The sequence below is a fragment of the Coffea arabica genome, chromosome 4e (genome assembly GCF_036785885.1).
Source record: "Coffea arabica cultivar ET-39 chromosome 4e, Coffea Arabica ET-39 HiFi, whole genome shotgun sequence".
Lineage (NCBI taxonomy): Eukaryota > Viridiplantae > Streptophyta > Magnoliopsida > Gentianales > Rubiaceae > Coffea > Coffea arabica.
The window spans coordinates 40,243,005-40,248,923 of NC_092317.1; the positions used below are offsets into that span (position 1 = coordinate 40,243,005).

At 30.5% G+C, this 5,919-nt stretch overlaps 1 long non-coding RNA gene across 2 annotated transcripts; it reads right to left on the reverse strand.

The window, feature by feature from the left end:
• Positions 1 to 1,476: 1,476 nt before the first annotated feature.
• LOC140005784 (uncharacterized) lies at positions 1,477 to 3,382 on the reverse strand. Of its 2 annotated transcripts, none has more exons than XR_011813352.1 (4): positions 3,212 to 3,382; positions 2,330 to 2,545; positions 2,175 to 2,235; positions 1,477 to 1,668 (listed from the first exon to the last, which is right to left on the reverse strand). It is a non-coding gene; the product is annotated as an uncharacterized lncRNA (long non-coding RNA). The 2 variants fall into 2 exon arrangements; XR_011813351.1 differs by having other exon boundaries at positions 1,790 to 2,235.
• Between the last annotated feature and the right edge of the window lie 2,537 nt (positions 3,383 to 5,919).

The window sequence follows — 5,919 nt, forward strand, 5'->3', positions numbered from 1 at the left end:
AGCATAGAAAAACAGTTAATAATCTATACAGGTATACCACCTCTTATTTTAGAAGAACTATTTTCTTATTAGCCATTTATAGAAATGTAACTGAAAATATCTTAGTTGTCGGTGAAATGGTCTTAGATAGGTGTTTCAAAATACTGCTTCATTGGAGTTGTATTTTTGTACAAAGGAATACTGTTTGCCTAAATAGCGTAGGGACATATTCCTTGCTCTAAAACTAATATGTGATAAGTATGGTAAGAGATATTAGTTACACGTAGGGATGGCACCCACCCCATGAGGGGCTAATGGGGTAAGGGGGAAATTTTTTCGATTAAGAAATGGGGTAGGGCCCCGCCACCCGTTAAAATATATATATATATGTATGTATATATATAATATTTAATTTAATTAGTTACAAATTTATAATAATGATATGATTACTTATAAGTATTATATAATATATATTAGTATATGTAATATAATTGATATTATCAATTATATTAATAATTATGCATGTCTACTAATAGAAATTATTAATTAGTTATCTAAATATACTAATACATTTATACTAAATTACTAATTATATTTTACACAATAACACTTTTTCTCAAAAAAAAATACAATATGACTTAGTGACTATATTTATTTCAAACGTGAAAACTTGATTACTTTAGTTGTATTTGTTTCATTACTTTGGATTGTATTCAAATAGTTTTTGTTTGATTGTTTTTATGGGTTTAAATTGTGAAATTACAATGAATAATAATTTGGCAATGTGTTTATATTTTAGTACTTAATTATTTGCTAAAATTTGACTACAATCAAATTATATAACAAATTTTTATTAACCGCGGGGGAAATGGGGCAGGGTTGGGGGAGCAGGGGACGGGGCGGGGGAAAGTAGTAGGCAGTGGGGCCCTGCCTCAAACCCGCAGCGTTACCATTCCTAGTTACACGGAGGATGTACACTTAAATGTGAAGCAATCTACTTGATTATTTTCATTCTTTGGATAGTCAAGATACAGTATTAGATATTAATCTTGATCTAAAAGAATAAGTTAATTGATTAATTTAATCAATACACTACAACAAAAATGACCTTTAAGGACATTTAAAGGTGTGAGTATAGATAATCTAAACTGACACTTTACTTTTCCTCAAACCTCGGACGAGTGTTGTTCCTTCCAATGTGGGGATAGGCTCGTAGCATTCAAATGTGTCAGGAAAACTATGCTATTATAGCATTCCATCTGCCAACAAAAATCCTTTTTCTTGACAATCGAAAGTGTCAGGATATTGTCAAACCTGTTGAACTATGCTGACACTTTTAACTGCCACGAATTTTTTTTCTTTTTTTTAAAATAAAGAAGAAACTTGGTTGTGCTCCCTGCTGTACATTCAGTCAATCAGATACTCAAAGGACTTGTAAAATTATGCCAAAGAATAGAATGCATGTAGTAATTTAAAAGCAAAATCAATACTCAAATATCCTTCAACAACAAAGGTAACTAAGTGAAAGGGTTCAAAAGAACTGCAAACTAACATGAAAAGCATTGCCATCTAATAGACAAAAGAAACTAAATGAGAGAATCAGCACTAAATCTACAAGAACTTGCAGTAAGAGTCAACAAGTAGCTGATACCCATCCATATCTTTCTAGCCTTCAAAATTTACTGCAACCTGTATGAATACAAACATGCATACATTAAAATGCAATTTCTGATTTCAAGAAAAATGATAGTAAGTCAATAACAAATATGGTAAGAAAGAATATTATGATATCAAAATTGAGATGTCATACCAAATGAAAAGGCCAAGTGATTGGTGCTCCAAGTGCATCTTGGATTGTTTGCTACGAGTCATATGGTCTAATAAACTGCTCACTAGGTTCCACCATGACTTGTACATTTATTTCATACCAATTTTATCCTAACACTTGTCCTCCAATCTCATCAGATGGATTCATACCATGCAGATATCCTTTTGCTACAACTTTTGTAGGATTAAACAAACTCTTGAATTGAACCATACTTCCCATCTAATAAAAGAATAGACCACTACATCATAATATTTCTATATTTTCTTAATTGTACTTGTAAACTGAATTTTAATCATATGTACATACTCATAATACTTGATTTGCTTGATTGCGGCCTGAAACACTAGTAGATGACGATGATGGATACCTTAGGCTGTCTGCTGAACTTTGACTCAATTATTGTTCTAATTTCTTCAGATCAGCAATTTCTACATCAGAAATTAAAAAAGTTACTGTAAATTAAGAAATCAATCTGTACCATTGTAGCATAAGAAATCTTAATTGCTGAAGTCAGATCTTTACCTTATGACCTTTACTATCATCAGTCTTCACGATCTTAAAAGGATGCCAGTTGGGATCTCGAAGGTGATCCTCCCATTGTGAACACAGCTCAACAGCTTTCACAGTTATTTCCTTCCGTCGAAACATTCTTTTAGCTGTATTTTTGAATGGGACATCATCCATTTCACCCATTCTCTTCACGCCAATTGAAGTCTGAGAAGTCCTCTCCATCAAGCACTGCAGGACAATCAGAATATATATTTATTAAGTAGCCCATAAAGAACCAATCCATATGGAGAATATCACATTTTACCCAGGTGACAACTTCAAACTTGTATTTTAGTTGTGTCTTAATAATGTCTTGTTTTGCCATTAACAGAGATTAGGGGTTTTTGTTTGGGGTGTGAAGGGGAGAAAGGAGAAAGTTGCATTTTCTCTTTGAGGAGACTCGAAAAGAGTTAATAAACGTAAGAATTGCATTATATTTCTCAACTGGTTCTCTAGTTGTCTTTACCACAATCTGCTACTCCTATGGGTTTAAGTATTTTCAATTGTCTAAGAAATGCAGCCATGTTTAATATTCAATTAAATTTTACTTAGACGGGAACAACCGAGCCTATGCCTGGAACATCCTATCCTGGACTTACCAACGGTCTAACAAAGCATCAAGTCTTACCAACGTTTTCAGTAAAAGTTTAATGAAATATGTAACATAAATGCATGAAATAGCCAAGTTAAAATAGAAACGTAATTCAAATAAAGTAAATGTAAATTCAAAGTTTAAATATGCGTATGCAATATAAACTGGTGTGTGGCTCTGATACCACTTCTAACCCAGGTGTGTTCATGAATATTGAAGCATAGAGTTGGAGCTTGCAATAAACATAAATTATGAGGACTTACAATGAATATTTGAGAGTTGCAATGAGTTCTACGGAAGCTTGCACAATTTCTTGAATCCTTGACTTTTATTAAGACTTTTGATACAAGAGTGATTGAGATATGTTGGAAAAGAGGCTTGAAACTAAGAATGGTATTTGAGAGTGTTTACAAAGGCTTTCAAATTTCTGAATGGCTAATTCACCGATGCCTATCTTCTAAAATCTAGTTCTATTTATAGAGGCTCGGGTTCCTTTGAATCTTCATTTCATCTGAATTTGAATTTCATCTTCTTTTGTTGAATGGCCGACATCTTTTATAAAAGTCGTTTGGATTTTGTCCACCGATGGGATCTTCAAAAGGATCAAAAGTTGAATCTGATGATCCTGCTGACTCATCAATTTTGTCTGTTTCTTCTCTTTTGACTGGCTTTTGCAAATAATTCAGATACTCTTTAAGCATCTCGGGATTCTGCATCATTTGCTTTATTAAAAAGTTACTGGCTATTTCTTCGGATGCCATTTCCGTCATCTTTTCTTTTTCTTTTTCTTTCTTTGGAGTTGGTGGAGTAGGTGTAGTGGTTGGAATACTTGTCTGCTGTCTTGTCTCCTTTTGAGTAGTGGTAGTTGTTGCAGTCCATTTTAATTTGTCTCCGGTAGTCAGAAATCTTATCACATTGGTTTGATCTCCATATTCTTGATTGAATCCGGTCCACCATTTTATTTTGAATTCTCTGACTAGTGACATTGGAAGAGGCTTTTCCAATTCTTGATTCAAAGTTAGGATATTTCTTGAATAAATATATCTTAGATTAATTTCATAAAGTATTTTAGAAATAATAAAAATACCAAGTTTATTGTATTATTTCTTGAATATTTAATCTCCATCATATTTAGTAGTTCTAAATTTTGATCTTTCTTCATATTGAATGTCAGGAGGACTTGGTCTTGGATAATAATTTTTTGAACTTATCATTTTCCAATTTTTTTTATTATTATAGTTTTTTCTTTTTATTCTATTTATTTGATTTCCTTTTGTTTCTTCAAATTGATTTTCTATGGGTAAAACTATATCTTCTTCTTGATCTGAATTTATTGATTCGTTACTTGAATTTTCTAATTCTTCAGTTGAATTTTCTTCTATAATCTGATCTAGAGTATTTATTTTAGGTGTTGAAGGTTTTGAATCTGTAGTTAGATTTTGTAATGCATTAGATATTTTATTTAATAAATTATCTGTATTACTTATCTTTTGATTACTAATACTTTGTACTAAATCTTGTTCTTTTTCTCTTGTCAGACTTCTAGGTTGAAAATGAGGTGCTGATATATCATTTGGGAATTTTAAATCTGGTTTCTTTAGTGTATCAATTTTGGTATTTAATACTTCCATATGTTGAGATATTGTATGAAGAATTTGATTTGTATAATTATTTTGTTGATAAACTTTTTTAATATCTTCCAGATTTATTGAATTATTTGTACTTGATTCAGCTTCCCTACCCTTCTTAAAAGGTGAGGCAATTACTTCTCCATGTCCGATATTAATTTTGACTTCTTGTAATGGAGGGTGTATTGATGTTAAGATTTGATCGTCTTTCAATTTCCATTTTTTATATAAATTAGTTTGAACATTTATTTGGGGAGTACTATATATATCATTTATTCCTAATTTTGAAGTATAGAATGATAACCATGTAAAGAAAGGAAAATCAAACTTTTGTTTTTCTAATTCATTTTTCCATTCTAAAATTAATTTTTCTTTATACTCTTTTTCTAATTTAAAAAACCAAATTCTTTTTTCTGTGTTTTCTTCATCTTCATAATCTTCTTGTAAATATTTATGATTTATTTTATATGGTCTATTTATAACATTTATTTCACCTTGCATTTGAGAATGTGTTGGGGAATAGTTAGATTTATTTTGATTTACAACTTCTGGAATAGGAGTTTTATATTTAAAATTTGATGTACCTTCCATAGGGAAATTAATTTCAGTTGACTCATAATTTGAACGTCTAGCTGGTAGCCATGAATAAGATGATTCTGGTCTTTCTCTTAATGATGTAAATCTTATTAAAGTACTTCCATCTTCTTTTTCTATAATATCTTCTGCAGTAGTTTGTTCTATATTTCTTGCTACTTGTGGATTTTTAATTTCAAATTCACTTGGTATAGTTATTTCATTCCATTTTAATCTTTTTGGAATATATGTTGTAGGTCTATCTGCATCTATTTGTAATAAAGTTGTTTCATCTTTAAGAGTTGGAGTCATTATAAATTTTGGATTTAAATGTGAAGATAGAGGTCTGTAATATATTCTATATATTATTGCAAAATTCTTTGTATGTTTTTCAAATTCATTTCCTTGTAGATGAATGTCTAATATAACTGAGTTTAAAATATGTGGGTCAGTTAAATCTATTGAAAAATTTGGAGCACAGTTAAAATATATGGGTCCGTTACATACATTTGTTTGAATCATAGAAAGTAAGGAAGTTTTATATCGTTTGAGTCTAGTATCTCTTAATGCTAAGTATATTGGAGCATCAACTCCTAAATGGAATAAGGGTTTTACAGCAATTTGTATTAATCCAATATGAATATAGCGATATCCTTTACTTAAATATTTTTGAATTGTACTATGATTTAATAATTGTATAGTTTGATATTCTTCTTGAATAGATATTGTTTCTTCATGAGTTTTAACTGATAAAGCTGTTTTGAAATCTA